Consider the following 14,005-nt stretch of genomic DNA (forward strand, 5'->3'; position numbering starts at 1 on the left):
TTTCAGATTACTAATTCTAGAATGCTTTTTAAAACAACGGATGGCTCAGATATGGGAGTTATGTTTCTCGCAATGATAAAAGATGGGCACAGATGGATTCCTCTTTAAGTTTGGCGACCCAAAATGTTTCAAAAAGATCAAGTTAAAAATACCACAAGCATTTGCTAGAATGTGGCATGTGACAAGAAGGTGATCCAAATTAGATTATTACTATTTCTAAGCCCCAATCTGGGGCTCTCCAGGGACACCGGAAAGTCTTAAGGATAAATTGGCATTATTAATAAGAAAGGCGGAGGTACTTGTGTGGGATGAGATCACACAGGATGTACAGCTAATTTCATGGAATGAGATAAAAGATCTCTTGGAGGACAAAATCTCACATTTTAAATAAATGCAATTGAAGTGCTGGGAACGTGGTCAGAAGGCGCCACTGGGTGTTGGAAATGATTTTGAAGAGCACTTTGCTGGAAAGCGCCCTGGAGAGAAAGAAGTCTCTTTTTGGTAATAGGGATTACAAGATAGCATGGACGGAGAATTCACTCTGGCAGAACATCAGAAAATGTATGGGAAAGATGCTTGCTGAGGGGCGATTTACAACATATGTGGCAAGTATCGATGTGTACACTTTATTCCATTGTCAAGCCTGCTTATTTAAAAAGAAACCACCTATTTTCTCTCCATAGGGCATATATAACACCTGAGAAGCTGTCAAAAATGGGGAAAGGAAAACCGACAGCCTGTGCAAAGTGTGGCTTGGAAAAGGCAACGGATGTACACATGTTCCATCAGTGTACAAAGATAAAGAGATTTTGAAAAGAAGTAAAATCAACACTCTCAGGTATTTTGGGGATACAAATAAAGGTAAGCCTTTCACAAATTATTTTTGACGTGACGGAAGGTGTAACTTGAGCTGTTAGAGATCTGTTGTTCTATGCAATTTTACTTGCTAGAAGAGAGATATGCCGCAATTGGGTAAGAGAAACCTCACCTCAGTATTCAGAGCGGTTAGAGTCCATGTTTTATATGTCGAGAATGAACTTGTTGGGAAATGAGTCCAAGAAGAAAAAAAGATTCTGGGGTATGTTACAGAATTGGGCTGGGGTTAATCAAAATTAATGGATTTGTGAAAAGATAACAATAGGAATTATCTATCCAGTAATTACACCTGCAGAACTCTCAGTCGTATTGCTGTAAGGGCCCCCACTACATTCCCTGCAGCTGCCGTAATATCGGACGTTCTGAAAGTGATGTACCTGAAGGAGTATAGTGTCTTAACCCAATGCCTCCCTCCTCTGGGGGGGTTTATGGTCTCTCTCTCGCAGTGAGAAGGCAAGGGTCCAAGTCATTAAAATCTGAAGTGAATGAGGACCAAATAAAACAACAATAAAAAAAAGGAAAGGTTGGGGGATGATCTTGATGCCCAAATATGTGCTATCTTTCGCAGCCCATTGAAAGGGTGTGCATGTCCCTATCAATTCCATGGCTGATGGTGGCTAAGTCAGATTGAGTAAAAAGGATTTAGTCAAGTTGATATGAAACCCCACCACCACTCAAATTGATTGAATTCCACCAGAGTAGCCTCCAAGGAGGCCCGAGGTGAGGTCAGAGACATCAGCACATCATCCACAAATAATGACATTTTTTGCTCTGTACAGCCAAAATGAATACCTTGAACTTGAGGGGTTGAGCGTATCTTGGCTGCTAGCGGATCAATGCTTAAAGCAAATAACAAGGGTGATAGAGGGGACCCTTGTCTCATCCCTCGCCCTAGGTTGAAAAGGTCAAAGCTTACCTCACAGACTAATACTCTGGCTCTGGGCATTACATAGTTGGCCCTTATCATGGTGATGAACTGATTGAAGAAGCCACATTTTCACATGGTGTGGAATAAAAAGGACCAATCCACCAGGTCAAAAACCTTTTTGGCATCCAGTATATTATCATGTGTTTGTCTACCTTTAATAATTCTGGATTGATCCGTGTGGATTAAGTCTGGGAGTAAATCATCCAATCTAGCAGCCAATATGTTTGAGTATAATTCACCATCAAGGTTAAAAAGTGCTGGGGCGCAAATAGGAGCCACAAACCTTGGAATCTTTGCCCTGCTTTGGCTAATTGGAAATAATTGCCTCGCTCATGGATGTGGTGACCACTCCTGAAGTAACCATATGGTTCAAAAGGGCCACCAAGTGGAGGATAATCTCAGAAGTGAATGTCTTATAAAACTGGGATGTTAGCCCATCAAGCCCAGGTGATTTGTGAAGTTTTAGGCCCAATTTAGGCTTGTAAACCTCCTCCTCCATACTTGGGCTCCCTAGGAATTAATTTTGGGTCTCTGTCCACTTAGGTAAGGATACTTCGTTCAAATATTCTATTTGGGCCTGATCATCTGCCCCTTCAGCCGTTTATAGGGACTTGTACAAACGTTTAAGAATAGGCACGCACTTTCCCAGTATCTGAAGTTGTGAAACCACCCGTTTTATAGTTAATATGCCTGAGGCGGAAGCCGGGGGCACCTTTCTCTTCACTACGCTTTCTGTGCTCTGTGCTGGTAGTTGTTTTTAAAAAGTGTATATATTTTATATTACTCTGTTTTACCTACCGCATTCCGCAGTCTCACTCCCCAAGGGTTCCCACTCCCGTCTGCTACCGGCGCAGCTGTTCCCTATCGCTGACGCCGGATTGTAGAGAATTAGCGCCGCCATCTTAGGGGAAGGCAGGGTAGCGGTCCAGATCTTGGACGCCTCCCGCCCTCCCTCGTTACTTAAGGGCTTTCTCCCTGCCTGCTCGCAGACTATGTATTGACTTTCCCCTGAGGCGGAAGCCGGGGGCACCTTTCTCTTCACTACGCTTTCTGTGCTCTGTGCTGGTAGTTGTTTTTAAAAAGTGTATATATTTTATATTACTCTGTTTTACCTACCGCATTCCGCAGTCTCACTCCCCAAGGGTTCCCACTCCCGTCTGTTACCGGCGCAGCTGTTCCCTATCGCTGACGCCGGATTGTAGAGAATTAGCGCCGCCATCTTAGGGGAAGGCAGGGTAGCGGTCCAGATCTTGGACGCCTCCCGCCCTCCCTCGTTACTTAAGGGCTTTCTCCCTGCCTGCTCGCAGACTATGTATTGACTTTCCCCTGAGGCGGAAGCCGGGGGCACCTTTCTCTTCACTACGCTTTCTGTGCTCCGTGCTGGTAGTTGTTTTTAAAAAGTGTATATATTTTATATTACTCTGTTTTACCTACCGCATTCCGCAGTCTCACTCCCCAAGGGTTCCCACTCCCGTCTGTTACCGGCACAGCTGTTCCCTATCGCTGACGCCGGATTGTAGAGAATTAGCGCCGCCATCTTAGGGGAAGGCAGGGTAGCGGTCCAGATCTTGGACGCCTCCCGCCCTCCCTCGTTACTTAAGGGCTTTCTCCCTGCCTGCTCGCAGACTATGTATTGACTTTCCCCTGAGGCGGAAGCCGGGGGCACCTTTCTCTTCACTACGCTTTCTGTGCTCTGTGCTGGTAGTTGTTTTTAAAAAGTGTATATATTTTATATTACTCTGTTTTACCTACCGCATTCCGCAGTCTCACTCCCCAAGGGTTCCCACTCCCGTCTGTTACCGGCGCAGCTGTTCCCTATCGCTGACGCCGGATTGTAGAGAATTAGCGCTGCCATCTTAGGGGAAGGCAGGGTAGCGGTCCAGATCTTGGACGCCTCCCGCCCTCCCTCGTTACTTAAGGGCTTTCTCCCTGCCTGCTCGCAGACTATGTATTGACTTTCCCCTGAGGCGGAAGCCGGGGGCACCTTTCTCTTCACTACGCTTTCTGTGCTCTGTGCTGGTAGTTGTTTTTAAAAAGTGTATATATTTTATATTACTCTGTTTTACCTACCGCATTCCGCAGTCTCATTCCCCAAGGGTTCCCACTCCCGTCTGTTACCGGCGCAGCTGTTCCCTATCGCTGACGCCGGATTGTAGAGAATTAGCGCCGCCATCTTAGGGGAAGGCAGGGTAGCGGTCCAGATCTTGGACGCCTCCCACCCTCCTCTCTATGCATATAAGTAGATGGACCTCCCGTCCGCGCAGCGGACGGGCGCAGCGGGCGCGCCGATGGCGCGCCGGAGGCGCGCCAGAGGCAAGCCCGTCTGGGCCCGTCCGGGCCAGGACGGACCTAGGGCCAGGGACCTTGTCAGTTCCTGGAGGTAACCCCATTACTTATTCAAAAACAGACTTACTACTGCTTAAATCGTCTGACTCACGTTACTGTTCACATGGCATTAGAACTGATGTTCTCTTCAAACCTTGTGAATACTGTCCCCGTAGGAACCTGGTTAATGGCAAAAAAATCCCTGCCAGGGATCCTCTCAAACTAGGGTTACTTAACTGCAGATCCCTACCTAAGCATTCTACAGAAATTAACGAGCTGGTTCAAGATAACGGTTTAGACCTTCTTTATCTGACTGAAACTTGGACGTCAGCTTCCTCTAACTTTGATCTTGTCAACACTCTCCCCCCCGGCTATTTGATCCACTGCCTCCATAGACCCCAAGGAAAAGGAGGTGGTTTAGCCATTATTTACAGAAACAAGTTCTCGTGTAGAATAGTTAGGGGCCCTATTTTGGATGCTGAAAGTGGCCTCTTCCATATACAGCTCTCCCCGAATTTTTCTCTAACTGGACTGCTAGTTTATCGCCCCCCTGGGATGTTGAAACAATTCTCCAGCTCTATTTTAGACCATGTTCCCGTCCTAGCGGCATCCTCTCCTAACTTTGTATTATTGGGGGATTTTAATCTTCACTTCGACCTGCATGAGGATAAGATTGCAAATGACCTCAGATCTGAACTCAGAATATCTAACCTTAACTTACACAACCTGGAACCTACGCACGTGAAGGGCCACCTGCTGGATTGTGTTTTCTCTAACATTGCACATCTTCAGATAGGCCCCCCCTCTCCTCTGCCTTGGTCGGACCATTTCCTGGTGGCTGGGGAGCTCAACGTCAGCTTGGACCCTTTTCCCTCTCACTACCAGAAGGCACCCCCTACTTTCAAGAGAATTTGGGCTCAACTCTCTATTGATAGCCTCTCTCGTTCTCTCGCTGAGTCCACTCCCCCCCTTGGTCTTGGTCCTCTGGAAGCGGACACTGCTTTCCATGACTGGCTCTGTCATGCTTTAGATGCAGTTCTGCCTGCCAAAAAATTTACCATTAAAAGTAACAGCCTCAGGTCATCTTGGTATACCCCAGAGCTGGGGATGATGAGAAAGAAATGTAAAAGGCTTGAACGGGAATGGCGGAAGGACTGGACCGTTAATAGTAAAGACAAGTACCGTGAAGCCATGAGATCTTATAAGGCGGCATGTAAATCAACCAAGGCCACTCATTTTGAAGATAGAATAACTAAGGCAGCCAACTCATCAAAGGAAACTTATAGGATTCTCAAAGAACTTATCACGGTTCCCACCCCTTCGACCTCTCAGGTGACAAATTCCAACAAATGTAACCAACTGGCTCAGTTTTTTGACACCAAAATACGGACCATCTTAGATAGCCTTCCCACCCCCTGTCCAGGAATTATGGCCATAACAGTCCCTGAAGAGGCGCCAGTTGGGAGTGGACTAGACACCATCTCTCCCATTACTAGGGAAGACTTCTGTAAGGAGCTTTCAGCGCTGAAGAGTGGCTCCCCTTCGGACCCCATGCCCATCCGGATCCTCAAACAAATCGCTGATCTCATTGCTGGTCCGGCAACTGATCTCCTGAATGCCTCCTTCTCCTATGGCATAGTTCCACCTAGCTGGAAGCAGGCCACTGTCAAGGCTCTTTTGAAAAAGCCCGACCTGGACCCTGCTGATTTGGCAAACTACCGTCCCATCTCGCTTCTGCCTGGCCTGAATAAGATCGCTGAGAAGTTTGTCAACCGCCAGCTTTCCTGTTTCCTAGAAGCTAACAACTTACTAGGTCGGACACAGACTGGCTTTCGACCTGGCCAGGGAACCGATTCGGCTCTGATAGCAATGGTTGAAGAAGGCAGACGTATCTTGGATTCAGGAGGATCTGCTGCAATGGTCCTCCTGGACCTAAGCGCTGCTTTCGATACGGTGGACCACAACATCTTGATCCACCGTCTGGGAAAGTTGGGAATAGGAGGGTCGGCCCTCCAATGGCTTCAGTCTTATTTGAGTGATCGTTCTTATCAGGTCTGCGATGGCGATTTTAGATCTCTGCCTACCCCCCTCCTATGTGGAGTCCCGCAGGGCTCCTCATTGAGCCCTACGCTTTTTAACGTCTATATGGCTCCATTGGAAGAGGTGGTGGCCCCCTTCGGGGTGTCAATGGCAACCTATGCAGACGACACTCAACTGATTGTATCTCTGTCCCCCTCGGAACACCAGGGGGCGAAGTTTGCGGCCTGCCTTACCAACATTATGGCATGGATGTCGGACTCCCGGCTAAAACTGAATGGGACGAAAACGGAGCTTATGCTCCTTGGTAATCTATGCTCATCATTGCCTAAAGGTATGTGGCCAGCTAGTCTAGGCGCCCCCCCAGCCCCTAAGGACACCATTAAAAGTCTAGGCGTATGGCTCGAACCAGAGCTGTCTATGATCACACAAGCCAAACGAGTGGCAGGGACATGTTATGGGCTGCTCCGGTCAGCCCGAAAAGTCCTGTCGCTTCTCCCTGACAATTCCAGGAAACTATTAGTTCAGGGATTGGTGCTTTCCAGGCTTGACTACAGCAACGCCCTTTTCTTGGCGGCACCTGAATACTCACTGAATGTTCTCCAAAGAGCTCAAAATGCAGCGGCACGGATGCTCACTGGTATTGCTAAATGCTCCTCAGCCCGGCCTGCCTTGAAGACCTTGCACTGGCTCCCTATCAGAGAACGCATTAAATTTAAATCTCTCTGCATAGTGTTCAAAGCCTTACAAGGATCGGGTCCTCCCATTCTAAGAGATTTGGTTCTCCCCTATAAACCTATGCGAGCCCTTCGCTCTGAAGTTGGGAATCTAGTAATGATACCCAGAGCTAAAAAGGCGAGATCAGGTGGACGCCGGTTCTCCATTAATGCAGGCCAACTATGGAATGCTTTGCCGATGGACCTGCGTAAAGAACCCAACTTGGCAAAATTCCGCAAAGCTTTGAAGACTTACCTCTTTCCTCTGTAGGTCTCCCCTTGTGTCTTGGGGTAGTGGCTCAGTACATTGTTAGCGCTGGGACGCTCTAGGGCAGCCATGCGCTTTAGAAATCTCTTTTCATTTCTTTTCATTTCATTATATACTCCTTTTCTCTCTTAACCCTTAGGTGCCTATCTAGATAAGAGCCCATTTTGTTACCCTGTTCACAGGTCATGCGTGGGAGTCAGAGGAGAGTAAGTTCTGCCCGGTTGATGTAATTGGCATTGAGTTTCTCTCTGAGCGTGGTCATCCTCCTTTGGTTGGGAAGAGTTGGACTCTCTTTATGTAACTGTCTGTGGATTGAAGCTCTGTTTCTTGTGTTTGTCTCTCCTTGGCCCTTTGCTTATTTAGGGATGAGTTCAATGCTATGCACTGCTCTCATATCACCGCATTAAAGGCATCCCAATTATTAGAGGGGGAAGTTGTTTACCTGGAAGTATTCCTTAGTTGTTTTCCGTAGGTCATCTTGCAGGAGCCTGTCTCGAACGAGTGTCCCAGGGCAGAACCATTGACGATATTTAGGAGGAGCCTCCATTCAAGGGTCAAATCCACTGGGGCATGGTCTGAAAATGCTATTGGGTGGAACGTGACTGAATGCAGAGCTTGAACCAAAGTATTACTCGCAAACCCATAGTCAAGATGGAAATAGCTTCGACAGGAGTGTGAGAAATTCGGGTGTAGGGTGCTTTATGCAATTAGGAATCCCAACTCTTCAAACACCCTCTTTAAGGCCTTTAGAAAGCTCCCTGTGATGGAACTGTGCAGGTGTGTGCTATTGACTCCCGAGTCCCATGTAAGATTAAAATCGCCAGTGACAATGATTTCGTCGTATGCTAAATCTCCCAAGCAACATGGATAAAAATGTATGTAAGAATGGTGTTTAATATGTGTTGGGCGCATAAAGCGAGACGAAGGTACACATGCGGCCCTGAATGAGGCCCTTCACTATTCTCCCCTCTCTATCAGTTTTACAGCCTTGGGCCTAAATTGTAGTGTCAAATGGAAAACACCACTCCATTATGCTTGGAGGTTGCTGAAGGCTTATACATCATAGGGGAGTCCCAATGCTTTATTCTGTGTTCCTCTGAACGCTTAAGGTGAGTTTCTTGAAGGGTCATCACATCATGTCTTTGGTCTAACACATACATCCACATGTTATGTTTTTTGGTTGGGTACTTAAGACCCATCACATTCCCAGTGAGTGTAGTGATCACCGTACCCTAGGACTTGGTGAGTTCTTCTTTAATGGCCATTGACCAATCCCCCCTGCCATCTCCCATCTTCACCATACCCTCGTGGTGAGGCTGCTCCGATCTCCTTACCCCCTAGCCCTGAGCCAAAAGAGAAGGGCCCCATGGACTATTATAGAAACAAATTGAAACCCCAAAACAAGATCAGATACAATAAAACTCTCTTTCAAATACAACATTTCAGCAAGGTGATACCTCTTCTCAGGAGTAACAGTCATAACCCACTCAGCATTCAGAAAGTAGCATATGAGTATTCGGGAATATTGCAATACAATAAAGGTGAGTGAGGTCATGCCATGAGTGAGGTCATTCTCCTCTGGATAAACCCCAATGTCAGTGTAGCACAAACCACCGGCTGGACAGTAGTCCCAGAAAGCACTTTAGTGCCTGTTTCAGTTCAAAGGATATCCCACTGCACTCCAGGAAACCCCGATGGGGCTGCAAACCTGGAGTTCCTTAATGTTTCTTCTGTGGCTTTGGATGAGTTCAGGTCTGCCATTGCCTTTTATCTCTCATCTCCAGAGGAGAACCTGATGCTTTCCTCTCTGTAGTCTGCTCCAATGTGGTCGATAGACCGAAGAGCTGCGCTGCTTCCTGAAGATCTGTTACAAGATGTGGCTTATTGTGAAGTTCAAATGCTAGCTCAAGGGATGTGTCCAGCACTATTTAATGCGATCAGTTACTGGGTGAAACTGCAGACGATGCACTAATGTAGCTGAGCAATATCACCAAAGATGGACCAGGATGCCCCCTGAAAGGAGACCTCCTCGGTTTTTCATGCAGCTTGAAGAATTGCATCTTTCACATTAAAGGAGTGAAGCACATCATTCTGGCATCTCTTTTCACCAACCTGCAGTGTGCCTACCCTATGTACCCTACCAACCTTCACTTTCAGTTGCGTATCGCCCAGCAGCTCAGAGAAAAGCCCCATAGCGAAGGCCGCCAGATCCTGCCCCTCCACTCCCTCAGCCAAATTACAATTTCGTATATTGTCCCTTCAAGACCTGTTTTCAAGGTTCTCACATTTCAGGATTGAGGTCTGAATTTGTGCATCAAGAAGGCTTGCAGCGTCTTCTGTCTGACCCGTGCAGCTCTCCAACTCCTGCACTTTAGATTCCAGATCCAAGGCCCTCTTACCCACAGAGTCAATAGCTTGTTTAAGCGTTGCTATGCGATTATTGATTTCTGATCTCAGTGTCTCAAGGGAGGAAGCCATACCCGCCTGCAGCTTCTCCTGAAGCTCACGTTTGATGTCTCTCGGGGAGGCAAAAGGATTTTCTCTTGTTAAGGTCATGGTGTCAACTGTATGAGACTCTGAGTGAGTGTCTCAGGATTCCATCAGGCAAAATAAATAGAAAAACTGTTATTTTGTGTTCTATTTGGTGGCATAGAGGCTTCAGTATTGGGCAGAATCGTAACTGAATTCTGTAGGGCCCGCTGATTTCAGGGGTAGGAAGCTTGTTATACCACCCTCTACTTAGCAGTGGCTTTAATGGTTCTCGGTGCTGGCCACCGTCCCCTCCGTTTTGGCCTAAGTGCTTTTCTGTCTTAACAACTCCCAGGGTCCCCACCGCGTGAGGCTATAATAGAGCAGTCAGTTACTCCGGGTGATGCCCACTGTGCTGCCCCTATGGTGCACCACACCACAGGTCCCCTTTAAACTTCCAAGCAGTAAATGCACCGCAACCATGGGGGATATAAATATCTCTGTCAAAAACGATAAATGTGATAAGCTGACTCTTAAATTAGGTTCAAATCAAGCCTTATTCAACATGACCAAGTCAGATGATGCAGGCCAAGCCAACCAATGCATTGTGGCAAGCCTCTTAGTGGGGCAGCAGCGAGTGCCCCACCACCAGCCGTGCTCCTACGTGTCCCTCAGCTTCAGCGGACACCGGAGTAAGGTCTTGTAGTGCAAGGGGGTCTGCCGTCTCACCAGTCAGCTGCCTCCGCTCTCGGTGCTGGCAGGGGCCACTATTCCCCAGGTCACAGGGCCAGTAACATCGAAGGCCCACAGAGTGTGTTGGGGCCTCTGCCACACTGCCGCTGGCAAATGGGGACCATCAGGGCTCTGTGCAGTGCCCTGGGCCCCAGCTTCCTCTCTCCTCTGGTAGCACAGTTCAATGGGGCCTTTGGAAGGCCTGCTCACTACCCCTGCCAGGCCCCAGTTCGTCCGCAACCTGCTCACATCCGAGGACATGGCAGTCCTTCTTGCTCCCCGCTCAGTGCTCCTCACCCACGCAATGGTTAAGGCATATCTTTTGCATCCTTAGTCACTCTAGCAAGCGTCTAGTCCCCGGTTTTATTTGATCGTTGCAGCAGAGATCATGCCCACTTTAACATCTTGGTTGGAAACGCCCCACATCCCTTCATCTTTTATAAAGTTTCTCAATGATAATATCCGTGGCTTGAAGTTATCCCTTTTAAATGTGAGATGAAACTGTTTGGAAAGAATTCTATTAAGTATCATGGATGAAAACTTGTTGGTGGTGGGCTTCATGTAAATCATTGTCTGAAATTCCACAGTACTATAAGAATATTCCAAGGGGATTTAATCAGCCACAAAGACAACACTATGTAAAGGAGGCAAGGAATGTGCAGAAAAGTGGTTTCAAGTGTTCCTTAGACATCATCTGTTGACATCAGTGGAAGTTACCGAATCTTTATTTCTTTCCACTGAATTCTTGTCTGGCTCAGATCTTGCTCTTGGCACTGCACTAATTAGTCCTGAGGCATGTGCAATAAATTAATCCACAATCCTTTTGTGTCACCCACTTGGACAAAGGTATTTGTGACTCTATTACTTTGAAACATTTGCAGCAGACCCAATTATTCTGCATACCATTTGACTCATATCCTTATTGCCTTGCGTGGCAAATGTAATAGAAAAAGAAGCCAACAAACTGCAATCCACTTTTTTCAAAGGCAAACACATTTTCAACCCAGCTCACGAGCTTAGAATGATTTTGGATCAGGGAGGTGCTATGTCCTCACCATATTCAGATGTATGACCATTCCACTTTGCGAGTCGCATATTGCGACGTTTTGTGACCCACAATTTGCGACTCGCAAAATGGAATATACAACAGTGTCTCTGACAGTGTTTGCAACTTCTGATGGGGTCGCAAATTACCTGCTTCATCAATATTAATGAGGCAGGTCGCAATTTTCAACCCTTTTGGAATGGCCAGCACTCGTTGTGATGGTGGCCTGCTGGGGTCAGCAGACCACCATGTCTGTGACTGCTTTTCCAATAAAGCAATTTTTTTTTAAATGCAGCCCTTTTTCCTTTAAGGAACACAGGCTGCATTTAAAAAAGAAAAATGAAACATTTCTGTTTTATTTTTTATGAGTAGGCGGTGGCCCATGGAACCACTTTCTGCTCTATTTTTGCATCCATTCACAAAGGGGAAGGAGTCCCCCAGGGACCTCTTCCCATTTGCGAGTGGCTTACCACCTACTTGAAGTAGGTGGCAAACTGCAAATGTTTGGCGACCAAGGTCTAGACTGATTTGCATATAACTGGGTCCTACCTGGAATGGCATGGTGAGCAAAAAAACAATGGATTTAGGCCCATATCTCTGTACTGCGTGTGAATGTTTGACGTTGTTCAGCATTCCATCCATCAATTACCCCATAACCGGTCCCAGGAGGCTTGTTTCTGGTCCAGGGGGGACCTGGCCTGGCAGTTCAGGCTGGACTATTCCCATGGGGAGCAGAGTCAAGACTGATTTGCTTATCGCTTGGTCCAAACTGGAATGCACGGTGAGCAAGAAAAGGATGAATTTAGGTCCAGATCTCTATACTGGGGGTAAATGTTTGACATTGGTCAGCATGCCATCCATCAATTGTTCTTTTGCATTAAGCATAGTAAAACTTTGCTTACCCATAGAAACTTACCTTCACAATGTTCTTGTCCTAGATATTCTTACCGTAATAATTTGTCCAAATAATATTTTATCTTAAAAAGTTTGGTCAATCACCACCACTATACTTCCTTCACATAATAATCTTAGACTGGGCGTGCTGATTGTGGACATGTTGTGCTGACTTTTCTCCTAGATGCATGGCACGACATTGTTATTGTGTTTCACCCTTTCACGCAAAATGCTGTCCCTGATCTCAGAGATTTGCCATCATAGAGTGCTATGTTGTATGCTCCAGCTCCCTATCCTTACACATCAATCATTGGGGCAATGATTATGGACAATGCTAGTAGAAGTTGGTTCTAATTGTTACGTTACACTTTCATAGCAATGTCAACATAAGTAGAGAATAAGTTGCAAATACATTTTTGCACTGCATCACAATGGAGGGTTCCAGCTCCTTTGCACTAGGCAGTGAGGTGACTACCAGGTGATTGTGAAGGTTAATGTTAAGATGCACAGGTCTATTTATCTGTACGAATGGAGGGTAGGAAATGTATATTTATAATATTTAATGCAATTTAATAAATGAAAATGAATTAAGTAATTAAATCTAAAATGTTTGATTAACTTTTTATATTAGAATAACATCATTATAGGCACGCAACTAGTACTCACCACCTTAAGTGCAAAATAAAGGCAACCACAATGTAAAATAATAATAACGAAATTTCTACAGCGTATAGCTATCTCAAGATTTAAAGACTAACGATGGAAAAGTACTTCCTATGGGCCTGAATCACAAAGGGCCACTGCATTCATGGCGGAGGCCTCGCAGTCAAGGGGGAGTTTCCACACTCAGGGAGGGATCTCTGCCATCATAATTCTCATTGAGGAGATTCTGCCCAGAGCGCAGAGACTTTCCCACGAGTGCATGGCCTCCACCACACAACATAAAACTCCTCTAAATTACAGATATTTACATTCCACTTACACACAACACATTTTTATTTACTAACAATATTGTTTCTTTACTTAACAGAAATACATATAATATTAAATAAAACAAGTTATCTCGAATACGAACATAAAAAAGATGAATTGCCATTTTCCAAAGGAGGACATAACTGGAAAAGAAAAATTAAAAGGAAGCTAAACTACTAATAATATGAAACTATATAAAACTATAAGCAATAAAATAGCTTAACCAAGTAAACAAACAATACAAAATCCACAATAATGTAACCAAACAATTGCTCAAAACGCCAAACATTGGAAGAGGATGAAACTCTGCTGGATTTTCCCTGCAAAAGAGAAGCCTGCAACATATACAACCATACATCAACTTCTCCAGGTAAGGTCCACGGACCATTACAAATTGGGTGGTCGGACCACCATTGCAAAGCCTCAATATGCTTGGTTGGACTGCCTTGGTCTCACCAAGCATTTTACAAGTTTCCTGTCCGCCACAGTTTTCATGGCTGTTCCTAGTCTATGGAAACAGTGGCAGAGAGGAAACAAAGGGGGCTCAACAGGGCCCACTGTTGCCTCTGGGCCATAGGGTGCATGCAGGGGGAGACTTGTCATGCCCCCCTGTGTGCATGCTCCCCAGTACCTGGACCAGTACTACAGCAGTCCATGCCTTGCAGGTAGTGCCCTTCACGTTCCCATTGTGGTGCCTTTTCATAGACACCACAGTGGGAACGCTAAAAAAGCGCCCTCCAGTG

This window comes from Triturus cristatus, chromosome 2_1 (assembly GCF_964204655.1).
Source record: "Triturus cristatus chromosome 2_1, aTriCri1.1, whole genome shotgun sequence".
Classification (NCBI taxonomy): domain Eukaryota; kingdom Metazoa; phylum Chordata; class Amphibia; order Caudata; family Salamandridae; genus Triturus; species Triturus cristatus.